The 15,734-nt window shown below is 35.1% G+C and overlaps 2 pseudogenes; both read right to left on the reverse strand.

Moving 5' to 3' along the window:
* Positions 1-1,337: 1,337 nt before the first annotated feature.
* On the reverse strand, positions 1,338-3,654 carry LOC110722912 (annotated as a pseudogene).
* A 7,998-nt stretch (positions 3,655-11,652) lies between these two features.
* Positions 11,653-13,902, reverse strand: LOC110722913 (annotated as a pseudogene).
* Positions 13,903-15,734: the final 1,832 nt, after the last annotated feature.

The following is a 15,734-nucleotide window of genomic DNA, read 5'->3' on the forward strand; positions in this document are numbered from 1 at the left end:
GTGTGAATTAAGTGTCAAAAACAATTCCCATCAAAATTATCCTTATGATCAATATGAATCAAATTAATCATGAAAATTCGTACACGAGCAATTGAAAGTCGCCGAGAAAAATCATATTGGCTTAACGGAAGGCTGAAGAGATTTAGGCGGGAATAGACGGTGCGGCATGCTAGTTGATAGTCGTCGAGCAGCGTCGAATCACAATCGAAGATTTTTGGGGTTTAAGGGTGAGAGGTGGAGTTGTGAAGTAAGAAAATAAAAGTTTATGGCAATCACATATGAAAGTTTGTTATACTTTTTAGTGTCAACCAAACAATACAATCAAAAGGTAATTATAGAAATTTTGAGTGTCCAACTTCCTTCGCCTCACGTTATAGATACTGTTTTCCTATTTTAAGACTCAAAATATTATTCCTATTTATTTTAGATAGTACAAGTATGGAAAAACCATTATACCCTCATTTTTTTTAACTTTATTAATTAAACTCCCTAAATTATCCTTTAATTTTACATTTGCCTTGTATTTTTTTTTCACTTTTTCTCTCTAACTTTTGTCTAGGGATTCCAACGCGCACGATACGAGCGGTATAGCTAGCCCTTTGAGAAGAAATATTATCAATGTTATTTATGACTTATGTCGGTTTGTGTATAATATTTTATCAAAGCTATTTGCATAAAAATGATAAATGTGTTGGATGTTGTGCAATGTTCTAAACTTTAGATGAACTACTTTAAAATAACGCCGATATATAAAAAAACAATCTTTCGTTGTTTAGTGACTAATGTTGTTATGTAATTAAACCATAACCCCTACTTCCTCCGTTCTTTTTTACTTGACCCGTTTTGACTTTTACACTATTCACCATCCTCTTTGACCGTGTTTTGTGAATAATATGTAAGGAAAAAATATTTATGTTGGATCATTTTGAATTCGTCTCAATAAATACTATCATAATATATGACTTATATATTTTTTAATTATGGAGAATTAAAGTTATTGACCGTTAAAGTTCTGCATTGACAAACGTGATAAAAGAAACAGGTTAAGTAAAAAAACATAGGAAGTATTAAATATAGAAAATTCTAGACTTTTGTTATTTCATTCCTCCTTTTAATATCTGATTAATTAATTGATAAAATTGTAAAATTAATTACGTATGACGATAAGAAGGTAAATAAATATTTTAAGACGTATAATAGTTCATGCACTATTTATAAGAGTAATCTCTCACTTTTTATAAGATATGGGATTATATTTTTCATTTTATTTTCTTTTAATGCACTTCACTTATGTAAAAAAACACAAAAACAAATACTATAAAATGAGAAAGAGAGAGTAACACCTATAAAATGAGACAGAGAGAGTAACACCTGAAGATTTAAAACTACTTGTAGAAGATAATTACAAAAGTACAATACTTGATTTACAAGGAAAAGAAAAAATTCTATACAAACACGTCTTTCCTGTTGATGATGCTATTATTACCCATTGGAAATTGGAACCACTTACCTATCTGCACAAACGAAAATGACCGAGTAGTGAGTAATTACTGCAAAGTGCAAACTCATTAAATCCATCATCATTCATCTCAAGCAAAACGCCTAAACCTTGAGCTTAAGCTTCACGTGCGGCCAATAGTTTATTGGCGTTGACACATCTACAAAAAGTCAACTCCCCCAGGCACACGTTAGTGCTGGTTCAAATTATTCCACATAGTTGCACACTCCCTGCGGGCAAACCCCCCCCGGCGCTCCGCCAAGTCGTAAACCACCTCAAAACCTTGCTGTTGATAGTTTCCGAGCGTAGCGCCGGGCCCACTCTCCTCCTCCTCCTCCTCTCCAGCATCCATCATCATCAAGCATCCCACCTTTTTACCCTTTTTATTCTTCTTTTCATCGCCACCATCCATAAACTCGTGAAAGTAATTTTTCTTGGGAGCACCACACTCGAATTCCTCCCGAAATGCAACGTCAACGACGGAATCACTACCCCCAACCCCAAGCTCCCTTTCCCACCATGCATATAAAAGCAGGGCCTCAATCCTGTCATGGATTCTGTTTGCGTTGCCCGCTTTAACACCTTTCCTGCTCGCCGTTCCAATTCTGCTGCCACCGCCTTGTACAGCTTGCTTGGCAACATGGTGTACGTGGTCCCACTATCCACCACAACTCCCCGTTTCCCTGTATGTCTACTCTCCTCAAATTCTCCGGTGCTTCAATCCGTCGACTTCCAACAGATATTGCCTCCAATCCAACAGAGTAGAAGTAAGGATGTTTGGGGTTTTCCAACATGGGAGTGTAGACATATTGATCAATTTCAGTCTCCTTGTATTTGCCGAGAATGAGGGGACTTGGGTGTCTGAGTTTGGTGGAGTCAAAGGAGTGAGAAACCAAACAATAAGAAAATTGGTTACCCAAGTCAGGGGATAAGTTAGCTAATTGGGCTGGAAGAGACAGAGAGCCTCTGCCAAAACCAGCAACTCCGATGGGTTCACCTAGAGTAGAGTGAGCACAACCAAAGGTAAAATTCTTTAAATTCAAGGGCTTATTATTTGAGGTGGAAGGCATAAGTATATTCTCACTGTGTAACTCAGCAATCAAGCTACCGTCTCCATAAGCGTAGTAGAAAGAGGGGCAACTGTACTTCGAACAGTCGGATATTTCGATTTCATCAAGAGGACACTTTGAGATGGCACACAGGTTAGAGGAGGAGAGGGAGGAGTGAGCGGAAGAACAAGCAGGAGACTTGCAGGAGAGGAGAGAGGATTTGGAGACGTTGAGAGGGGAAAGGGAGCCAGGGGGGTATTTGCCTTCACAGAGGATGCATTCAAAGGGAGAACAAGGGAACCAAACCATATCACTTCCAGTGTCCATATAAACAGAGAGGGTTTGGGATTTGAGGGTGAAGGTAAGCGTATAATCGCTTCCGGGAGTGAGAGGAAGAGATACTTGTTGGTGGTGGTTTCTGTTTTTGTTTGTATGGCGACGGTGTCGAGCAGCTGAGATGGTGGCGGTAGACTTCAAGAGGTGGTGGGCAGATGAGAATTGGGTTTTGGAGAGTGAGTGGGTTAAAGGGAGTAATTGTTGGGATGTTACTGAGACCGTTGAAAGAGATAGGAAGAGAGCAAAGCATGCAAAGAGGAGTTTAGAGGAAGCCATAGACATAAACATGGTGACTCTGTTTTCTTGAGAAAATGAGGAGAGAAAGAAAGAAGATAGGGGTTTTGAATTTGAGTAAGCGGAGATATAAAAAAGCAGAGGATGGGGTAAGGTAAGGAGGAAGTTTCTGGTAAAATTGAAGGGTTACAGCTATACACTTCAGTACTAGTCCACTCCACTCGACTCGGTAGATATTTCGGGTATCAAGAGAAGGCAAAACTTTAGAACTATGAATTGTGTGAATTGTCTAAAATGTTACAAAGGAAACATTCCGTATATGTTGAACTAGACAGGAGCCAAAAGATATTAGACAAGAGCAGTGGGGTATTAATGTATTACAGTCTTGTTGCTTTTTTATTTTGATGCTGTTGGTTTTAATTTATTAAGAAGGTGGTAATTGTGTTCAAGATAAGGATAGTTTTAGTTATCTCCATCTAATACGAAGTCTGCTAATACTAATATAAAAAGTCGGCTATTGTAATAGGAAGTGGAGTACTTGTTATTACTTCCTCCGTTCTTTATTACTTGACCCGCTTTGACTTTTACACTATTCACCACCCCTCCTTTGACCGTCTTTTTTGAATAATATATAAGGAATAATATATTATGTATGATCTTTTTGGATTCGTCTCAATAAGTACTATCATAATATATAACTCTTATAATTTTTTCTTTTTGGAGAATTTAAGTTATTGATCGTTAAAGTTATGCATTGGCAAGTGTGATAAAAGAAACTGGTCAAGTAAAAAGAACCGATATTGATTAGACCAAACTTGATGGTTGCATTTCAACAAATTCCAAATTAAAAATCAATCAAGCCTCTCATTAGTAACTAACTAAAACAATAATCGTAAAAAATTTAGTTAGATACATTATCTACTTGTTTGTACACCCATGAGTATCTCTTCTTATTTTGATAAATGTTTTTCATTTTATCATCAAATGAAGAGCAAAAACTAACCTTAGGTGAGTTGGGTGTACGTTACACCGGGTGTATACTCCTCCGTGTTTTAATAAGTGTTCAGTTTAGCCAATACATAATTTTAGACAAATTAATTGACTTATATAAAAATAAGAAATAAGTGGAGTAGTTGAGTATTAAAAATTGTAAAAAGAAAGATAGTAGAGTTAATAGTTTATTAAAAAGTAATGAATGTTAGGATAAAGATATATTAAAAAAGTAGTACTCCGTAGTTGATTAGAATATGGACCATAAAAAGAGAGATAATATTTTTACATAGCTTTTTGCCAAAAAAAAAAAGTGTAAACACTTATTAAAACAGAGGGAGTATAACAAATTCCTATTATCTAACACTAGTAATAATAATAAATAATAATAATAATAATAATAATAAAAGGGGAAAAAGGGAGAAGAAAAAACAAAAGCCAGCTTTGCTGCATATTGCATGGCTCCAAAATCTAAATAAGTAAATACTCCGTAGTTAACACCACAAAGAAAAGGCGCACGGGCATGTCAGGGTGCAACACATAAGCCGACGTCAAAATTCTTAGTTACAGTCCAAATTACTATAGTCGATGGTGCATTTTGGTGCTAGCTTTTTTTTATATTTTTATTTTGAAAAAAAACAAAGATACAATTACAACAGTTGAACTTGCTTTTGGCATGCTATGCATTTTAAATTAAATTTTTTTAAAAAAAGGAGAAAAAGACAGATTAAAATGAAGGATGAGGGCCGACGAATATAAAATATACTCGTATTCCGTATAAAATAGAAGGTGTTGTTGGCCTCTGTTGGCACTTCCACGACCACCTACCCACCCAAACAAATTTTTTTTTTTTTTAAAAACTCAATTATTTGAACCTTTCTTCTCAATCACAATCACCTATGATTATTCAAGCCTAACTTGCTTACTTTCTCCGGGCCTCTACAAATATGCTTGGTATTAAATACTCGTGACAAAAAGGCATCAATGCTGAAATAAATAGCCTAGGTATTATTTGTTATCATCATCAGGTTAAGGTCTTAGACTCATCATTCATCTACAACTTACAGTACAAATGGCTTTACGAGGACCAGACCCTACACCCTCTACAATTAACAATAATTTACCTGCAACATAGTTATCTATCTCTACTTATTCATTCAACTACTATCCCCATGCTCATACACCTTAATACAGTACTGCTTATTCAACTAATTTACTTGTCGCAACCAATCATCACCACTATATTCATATAAATAATCTATTTAACGAACATAATAACAATAATTCATCTTTGTCCACATCGTAGTCTGTTCAACCTCCATCTTTCATTTTCAAGGAACTGCTGTAACTACAACCTTATTACTTGCTACCCAGATATAGCAGCAGATTACAACTTCATACTGCATAACTACCATACCACACTAGTACATCACACACCTATTCCAACCACCACCCAACTTTCCCTATTGCCATTTGCCAATTCCACATCTAACGTACAGAACGACAACACTCCAACAGCTAACCTACGAAATGACGAAACTACTTGTTTAGTAGATCAATCAATTATAAAATAATGGTGGTCATAAGTGCAAATACTACTTGTAGCTATTTGCTCTACCCTTCATCCGACTGTATTATGAAATTGTGACAAAAACTATTACTGCTGTGAACATTACAAGAAAAATCCAGCTGTATTTGATGTTTGACAATTATGCAGCCAGTTTCAATAATTCCACTGAAAGGGAGTGGTTCCAGAATTTTGACGGCCGTAGATAGTACGGTGGGGAATACTCTAAAGCTGCCAAAATCACTATAAATACATCACCACATATTGACTTTCTATGTCTAAAATTAGTAAAATCAAAAGGCCTTCTCTACTCATCCTGTCACACTAATATTAATTCTATAAATAATTAGCCTAACTATACATTCAGCATCTTATCCCTTACACAATCATCCAAGTTCTAAATCCAACCACCTAAATCTGGATGTATTAAAAAAAATGCTTATGCAAAAAGAGACGCATACTAAAGCAGTAATGCTTCAAGGGCCAAAACAGGGGATGCCTGTTGGATTATTCAACAAACACTTCAAAGCAGGGATAATGATGATTAAAGGGTTCTATATACAAACTTTAAGACTTAGAGCAACAGGGTTTCTTGGCCTATACATGGGATAGATGACTGCCTAATAAATGTAAAGTGAACAGCTAATTTCACAATAAGAACATCATTTCTATAGAAATCAGCTGTAAATGTGATTCTCCAATTATTATGTTGCATCCCAATTCAAAACATAAATGAAAATTTTGATGGATATGGATAAGAATAAGGCAATCTACAAAATATAGTAGAAAAATGCATAAAACCATTTTCTATCCAAGTCAATACTTCTCATCAGTGAGATCAGTCTGTCACTTCCAAAGAGTTTGAAAGGTAAGCAAAACACTACTCATAAATCTTGTCTTTTTTCCTTTTAATTTTCTTCAAGATAAAAAAAGGTATATCTATATAAGCACAAACATTAAACTTGCAATTATCTTAAGTGGGCCACAACCAGTTCTTTAAAGAACAATTTAAGAGATAAGAAGAGGCAAAGAACCCATCAAAAAAGAATGGGCAAAGAGAGGGTACTACATGTATCGGATTAATGGCCCAGCAAGAAAAACAAAAAGAGATGGACCATGCTCATAAGCTGACTTGACAGTGGATATCATCCAACAAAAATTAAGGAAGCTTAAATGTTACTTGGTGAATTTTTTTTCTCACCCTAGCTTATGATACTGCAGACATAGATGCAGTATAATGTAAAATGAAATTTATGCAGAATAAAGCGTATAGATCATACATCAGTTTTAGATGAACATGTACACTCAGGGTTAAAAAGAAGTAAATACCTAATCTTTAAGTAAGTTATTGAAAATAAGTCAATAGCCATGAGATAAATTGTAGGTTCAAGTCTAACTTCCATTAATTTTGGGAATATTGCTTGTTAAAAGGAGAAACCTTGGAAATTCCAACCGCTCCTGAAATTTTGGATAACCAGATAATCATTTTGACTCAAACCCGATATTACTAAAAGCTAAAAGGTCAAAATTGAAATAAGCTAAAAAGAAAAAAGGCGGGTAAAACCAGAAACTTTCTATATAATTCTTGTTTATTAAAGGTAAGTCTGCAGTTAAGACCACATTAACGGATAAAAAGATGATTATTCATGTTAATATTATTACAAGATATTACAAAAAGCCTTGTTTCAATTAGTTTAACTAGAATTAAAGGTGGCAGTACATTAGAGATGATGAAAACCCTGAAGACCCTGATCAAGAAGAGTCCACTACAAAAATTTGCTAGTGCATTACTCAATGTCACATTTTTCTACCTCGATTAATTGGCCCAAACATGGCATGAATTAGGTAAGGCTAAGCCAAATATTCAAATTAGATACCTACCCAAATTTAGTCATATCAGACTGATTTTGATCACCTGTAGAGCCTTACAAAGTGTTTAGTGAATTTGAAAAAAAAAATTAAATAAAAACAATATTCTGCCTACTTTTGCTCAAAAAAACTTGAATATCCATACGAGGACTACCACAAAGTCTTAAAAGTTATTGAATATTTAATCTAAACCCCATTCACTCAATCTCTTAATATTTTTATATCTATTACTCATATTAGTTTACTACTGCAACGAGCAAGTGGTGCCTCCATAAACACTGAAAAAGACTTGTCTCACATTTGAGCATGAAACAGCAAAGGATGTATCTCATTGGAAATCCCAACCTTGGATACTGAGAATGTTATTACATTAAATTAGCCATTCCTGTTACACAGTGAAAAGTACCCTGACAACAGCCACCAGATTCAAACTGACTACAGTCACAAATCCTAGAATATTTGGCATTTTAATATCCTCCCTAACTGATAGTCTCATCAAGAGGGATCAATGTTCAAATTCACCACGACACTATCAGATGAATGGGGCCTCTAACCACGTATTTCGTCTGTGTTAGTAGATGTAGAGTAAATGGACATATGCATATATCAGTATCAGTAACTGTATCCAACATTATATCCTGCTTGCTTATAGAACGCATGGCTCAGGTAGCAAACAAAAATCCAATATGTGTTTGCATCCTAAGGGCATTTGGTTAACAAGAATGAAAGGGATTTTCAAAGATCTGTAAAAGATTTTTTCTGCTATCAACTCTAATACTGATTATGGCTATCAACTATTATTAAAAAATAAAACCCAATACTCCATAGTCGTGGATTACACAATTATCATCCCTAAACCACTGCAACCAGAAAACAAGAACAGAGCCAGAGATGAACCAACCAGCCAATTAACAGGTCAACAGAATTCCCATTAATATAGCATATGTGCAATCAACAGAAGTTTTACGGAAATCTGTACATCATTTGTAACAATGACAATTTTGGATAATATAGACATATTAGGCACACAAAGATACACTTTTTACACAGCAGCAACTGACAGCAAGAGATTAACACAAAAGGTTGCACAAGACAGAGCACCATATAGTATGTACACACATCTGGAAGTGACAACAAAAAAATCTTTAGTACCTTGGATAAGTTAAATCTTTAACTTCTTGAAACAATAAAAGCTACTATCGAATCCTGCAAAAGAAAATGCACATTATCTTACACATTTGGTAAAGCAATTTGTATTAATACGAGACCAAACAGAGTGAGAAGGAAACTACAAATACCTCTGACCAACATTTCAACCACCCCTCTACAAAATAGAATACCGTGCTGAGCATCAGAGCATTAATTTCAGTGAATAAAGGCTAAACCATATCTAAATAACTTGTATCCCAGATAAGAAAAAAGTTATAGGGATAGGGCAAGTAGCCCTATGCCCCTACTAGAGGCATGAAATATTATCTTAAGTCATACATAATAAGAAGTAAGACAAAATGCACTGTCGCAAATTTAGCTGCTAAACCATATTTTTTTCCCTTATATTCTAAATTTTTTTCTAGTGATGTTCTAAACTATGTTACATGGATTCGGGAACGGGTGTCGAACATGGACACATGTCCAAGTGTTCGATCCGGCAAGTTCCAAATTTTTAGGACATGGAGACTCTATTCTATTTTTGGCCACAGATACAGGGACACGTCAATAATCACTTAAATTTATATAAATAAATTATATATAACAAAAGCTTTAAATTTTTCATTACAGCCACCCCTATTTTTTTTTTTTAATTTTAATTATTTCCTAGGTAATTTCTCCTAATGAATGGCAGTCTTCGTCTCTCCATCTTCTCTGTATCAATGATGGTCTTCGAACAAGATGTGTTTTTTTCTTTCATATTTCTCCTCTTTTTTCCTCTCCACTCTTAATGGAAGTGTCCGAGTGCACTGTGAAGGGTCGAACACGTGTCCCGAGTACGTGTACGTGTCGTGTCGACACAGACATTTCGCGATTTTAGCCATGTCCGATTAACATAGGATCTAAATTTTTTATGTAAACCCAATTCCTTTGAACCTCCCCAAACCAATTATTCTAGAAAGCCACGCCGACTTAGCCATAACAAGGCCAAATAAGTTACTGGTCCACAACAAATCCGAAGCCAAACAAACTCATCAAATGGCTAGAGAGTTTCAATCCAACCATACACCAAGAAAATTACCCCGAAAGTAGTGTTGATAATACTTCCTCCATTCCCCAAAAATTGCAGCATGAGGATGGGACACAAATTTTAAGAAGGAAAGAGATAGAGAGGAATAAAGATGGGACCCATATGATGAGGAGAGAGATAGAGGAATAAAGATAGGGACCCGTGATGAGCAAAGAGAAAGAGAGAAAACATCTACAAATAAGGAAGTGTTGCAATATTTGTGAACCTTCCTAAAATGATAATTGTTGCAATATTTGTGAAACTTCCTAAAATGGTAATTGTTGCAATTAGAACTTCCTAAAAATTGGTAATTATTGCAATATTTGTAGAATGGAGGAAGTAAGAATCTTCTCCTAAAGTGAAAAACCTGCAATCTCTCATATAAACCAAACAACCTCTGCCAAAGGTAACTTTCCACTTCAAAGTGTACTTATCATGTGAACAGCACCCACATTCAGCAGAACAAAGGAAGCAGATATCTGGTAAATAACCTAACCCAGTCGTTGCATTTAAAAGACACCCTTGCTTTCTAAATGAAGCATGCTACTGGAAAAGCTAGAAACCAAAGGGGTTAATATATATATTTGAGAAATTATTTGCAAGAATAAGTGCCTGTTGATAGTGCACCTAACTAGAAATTCAATTCCTCTAGTAGAGAAGTGACTCCGCTAACTCCCTATCATGTTGTGATCTCCAAAACCGTATAATCTCAAGCACTATCACCATAAAAAACTTAAAGAGTAAAGACCAGCAACATGCAGGTTATTGAGAGTAGACATATGGTATATTAGAAAGAATCAGGCACTAAAAGGTTGCTCTCATCTCCAAACATCTTTCCAAAGACAAATACGACACCATCCCATACTTTGAACCTCACTGAATAGGTGAATAAAAAAGACTAATGAAACAAACCTTCAAGGACAACCAAGTTTCACTCTAAGAGCCCCTTGTGCAACCAACCCAATATCGTGCATATATATGCTTCTAAAAACTAGATGCCAAAGGGACTGAGAATCAGAAGGAAAACGCCACTACCATTTCCACAAGTGCAACATATTTTGACATCACTTTCCAAAGCCAAGACCTCCTGCGGTCAACACTACAAATCCCAACTCATATGACAATCTTTCCTTATATTGGTTGCCCTACACTGCAAAAATACTCCTTATCATTCTCTCCATTCACTTGCAACAGAAATCAGAATTTGATCAGGGAGAGATAATAGAGATGGATACTAGAAAAGCATGATTGAGCCAAACTTCCCCCTCCCCCCCCCCCCCCCCAACCATAAAGGGAAAAAAAAAAATAAAAAAATAAAAAAAAGGCTATCTTCCACCAATCAAGCTGGCTAAATATCCTCAAAATAACTGTTTCCCAAAATATTTTCAAATGTGGGTAATCTCCAAAAGGCAAAGCCAAGTTCATTCTCGACTTGGCATCCAACAAAAGCTGCATACAGCCCGGGCACAATATGCTTGAGCCTATTATATTACATTTAGAGAAATTTAAGCCTAAAACCACCTCATATATCTATATCACAGTAAGAATTCTAATTAGCCCGCCATACAAAAAAAAAAAGTGTAGTCCACAAATTGCAAATAGGAAACATGCAACTCTTCTCTCCCAGCTTTTGACCTTTGATTTTTTCCTCAACCACAACCTTATTCGACATGCTCCCTAGATTGAGTGACTAGCATTCCTTGAAGCTCTTATCAAGAGGTTTGGGGCTATAAAATACATTAGCCATTCAACATTACCAAATCCCCACCAAAACAGACACAGACTGATCTTCGCTTTCATCCATAATTGAAAGTGCAAAAACATGCGATTTAGCAAGACTTGCATATACTTATAAGGCCTGCCTTGCAAAGATCAACCAAAGATGAAAGGCTAGTCCTGCAAAGAGGTAGGGAACCATTTATACATGATATATCATATTGAGTCAAAAATGAAGTATTTTTCCACTGTGAGGCATGTATCGAGGGATTCACACATTCAAATATTTAACCTATAAATGCCTAAACCAATCTAAAGGAAGACCATAACATCACTGGGCACTGGCTACTCCTTCTGATGCAGAGGCAGATCATCTTGATTTCTCTAGATCACAATAGCTGAAAATTTTCTCTGGCAACAAGTCCGAAACAAAATTATCTTAGGTTAAAATCACTGTCAAGTGCCGGTATCTAAACAATGACACTAATGACCAACAAATACATTATTGCTTTTAACAGAATACAAGTGTTAAGTTCACTCATTGAGTCAGAGTGTCAGACATACGAAAACAAAATTTAATAATAATGCTTGATCACCCTTAATCAAGTGCTCTCAAAGAAAACTGTGCCTTTTTTGCAGTGTACAAAGGACTGACTGAGAGGTTTAGAGTGATAGAGCACTATACCATATTTTATTACCACAGCACTGCAGTAGTGACAGAACCAAGGCAATTAACTAAGTTATTTTATTTTTTAATGTATTAATAGTAGACCAACTTCAAGAAAAATTCCAAAAAAAAACACAAATTAAAGCTATGGCTTAGATAATCTTCTGTCTAATTGCATTTTCAATGTACCACAGCTTAACATTCCCCAAATAAACATGGAGATCTAACCTACACGAGCAAAAATTAGTTAGATGTTTGCAAAACCACATGATGCTACAATCTGCTCACTTGAATAGCTTAAAAAGTTCCATATCATATTCCCTCAAAAGTCTAAAGAGTCCATAAAGCACACGATGTGGACCATGTGCTGCATAATTCATTGAAGTTCAGCAGCTACAAACTGCACTTTATAAATTAAAATTACCCCGGGGTCTCTAGATTATAATGCAGTGAGGATTGAAAGGTACACGTATACCTATATTTGGGAAAACTGTGAGGGCTTAAGTTTCTCCAAGAGGGTCTCTGCTTGAATGAATCCACCAAGTGGTCCCAATGATGAGTATTTAATAAATTTCCAGCTGCAAAAAAAAAAAAAAAATAATAATAATAAAATTTAAAAAAACGATACATTACCAATTTACAGTGGAAAAAAACGACAGAAACCAGACACAACTATAAAAAGTTATAGAAAAATAGAAAGGAAATTCTACCATGGTATAAAAGGAAGCGCCAGGCAATGAAGGTGCAGATGGTCAACACTATTAAACGGGGGTTGGTGAAAGCCAAATCTGCCACATGAAGCAAGGACCAAAATAACAATACTAGTGATGGGCATAAAAAAGAAGAGATGCAGCAAAAAGCCAGAGTAGCAAATGGGAAGCAATACCTATGCTCATTAGACTAAGCGGCATCTTGTTGTAACAGCGATTTACCAACATTAAGCATGTGAGTCACTGGAGATAACAAGATCCTATATTAAAATTGTGATTGAATTCGAAAATGGGAACTGAAGATGAGTGGCATTACCCAATGTATAGTGTTGTTGTCCTCTTTGAAGGTTTTTCACTGTTGGGATGTGCTCAATAGGGATGACCAAGTAATGTCTGCGAAATTTTGGTAACAAAACAGTATCATATGAAATGTACATTGTATAACAGATGCCAAAACCCTAGCAAACTCTAATCTCAGAAGATAATCCTGCGAAATTTTGGTAACAAACAGTATCATATGAAATGTACATTGCATAACAGATGCCAAAAGCCTAGCAAACTCTAATCTCAGAAGATAATCCTGCGAAATTTTGGTAACAAACAGTATCATATGAAATGTACATTGTATAACAGATGCCAAAACCCTAGCAAACTCTAATCTCAAAAGATAATCTTGCAAACAATGTAATGTGTTGTAAAAAAAAAAAATTCAAATGCAAGTGGCTAATTAGATAGCACGAAAGGAATAATCAAAGACGCACCGGAAGGCGGAGGGGTTGATGTCCTGAAAAGCGACGACAAGTTCATCCTGCAAAATCAAATCCAATTAAAAGAATCGGCGAATTTTGAAAATAAATAGGGGACAGGAGAAAACCTGGTAAAGCAGGCGTGTAGTGGTAGGAATCCGAGCAATTTGGCAAAAGATGCACGCCGATGCCGACATCCCTCGCCGACGTTGACCTCTCTTCGCACTTCTCTCGCGCTTGTCTCCTTGGTGGTGAGCCGGGTGACAAATGACACCTAACCTAACAATTACCGAGTATAGAATTAAAAAAATATATATATATTAAAACAAAGGAAAATTATTCCTTTTTTTTTTTTTTTTTTTTTTTGCATCACTTTCCTTCTTAGGGTGTATTTTTTTTAAATGTATCACTTTTATATTTGGTAATTTTATACGGAGTACTGTACTTTGTCATTTCTTTCTTTTACTTTAAACCTCACTCAACTTATTTTATCATTTCTCTCTTCCATGGTACTTAATAAAATAATAAAAATATTTATCCTCTCTCACATGCTTTTTTTTTTCATGATCCTCATCTTACTTTTACTATAATAATTTACTCACTCACTCACAATATTATATTACTCTCCTAAAACTTTGTGCAAACCAAAGTGATGCAAATAAAAATTAAAAAAAACGAAGGGAGTACTTTGTTTCCAAAGGATTTGAAATATTTGAATAAACCATTTATTTAAGTTGCTGAAATTGGTAACCAGGTTCTAGTTTTAAGGATCGTTTGGTTGGAGTTTTTGAAATTGACTGGAATGGATTTAAAGTCCATTTCATCCATTTTGTTGTTTGGTAAGGCAAATTTAGTTATGGAATCTCATAACAAGTGGTTCTAATTCCACCCCATCCCTATAATCTCATACCCACCTTGCCCCCTAAGATTCACCATCCATTCCTTTGATGAATTCTAAAACACAATCTAAAATATTATTAAAACCCAAGGTATTAACATGTTAACGACATGCATCATACTTTGTCATCATAAAATTTATGACATAGCACCACATAGATGAACATGACAACACATCAATATTTGGATTAGATTTGAATTATTGCATCCTTTGAACTGCAACTATTCCACAATTAATATCACTTTATTACTTAATTAACATTCATATATGAACTGTAACTTTTCATTAAGGGTTCGAAAAGTTTATAAGCATTATATACAATTCCCTCTAAATTGTAAGACAAAAACTACTACATCTCCTTTTCTATCCCCAACTAACTTTATCATTTTTATTTTACTATTTAAACTTAAGGCATTGGTTCCAAAATATAGTTTAAACTCATGGTAATTTTTTCATTTTGTATTTAAACATAACTCAGGGCATCGCATGGGCCCCAGACCAATTCCAAATAATAAACCAAACAAGTTTAAACCAATATGGGGTTTGGAATCCATACCTCCCTAGTATAAGAATTCATACCAATCCATTTCATCATAACAAACCAAACCACCCCTTAGTCTTAGCATTAAGTCATTAAGGGTGATGAGGAAAATTGATAAGTGAAAGTTATGTACATTTGTCGAGAAGGAAATAGAATTGTAGATTGACTAGCTTAGCCAATCAAGGAGTATTTCAAAACAACAAAATGGATTCAATTCTCAACCTCGTTCTTAAGTTGTATTTTAACACGATAATAGGATTGATGTGACTTTCCCGCAGACTGTCCCAACATAGTTTATTATTTATGCTTTTCTTGTATAGTTGTATGGGGCATAGCCCCATGTAAGAGCATAAATAATGGTAAGGATGCTAAATTCCTTTTTCCATTTTCTTTCTACTTTCTTCCACTTGACACACCACACTCTCTTCCCTCCACATCACTTCTCACTTTCTCTATTCTTTTACTCATCTTCTTTCTTAAATATTTCCAACATCAATGAGTATCCTTTTTCATTTTCTCTCTCCTATTTACATATAGGCATATAGGCAAATTTGTCAAAAAAAAAAACCTTTTAAAAGCATCATTTTGCGAAAAATAACCTTTTAAAAGCTTTTTGGTTAAAAAAAAATACCACATTTAATTTTTTTTTGTGAGAGAAAACCTATTTCACTAATTAACTTAATTAAACTATAAAT

Source organism: Chenopodium quinoa, unplaced genomic scaffold (assembly GCF_001683475.1).
Source record: "Chenopodium quinoa cultivar QQ74 unplaced genomic scaffold, ASM168347v1, whole genome shotgun sequence".
In the NCBI taxonomy this organism is placed as follows: domain Eukaryota; kingdom Viridiplantae; phylum Streptophyta; class Magnoliopsida; order Caryophyllales; family Amaranthaceae; genus Chenopodium; species Chenopodium quinoa.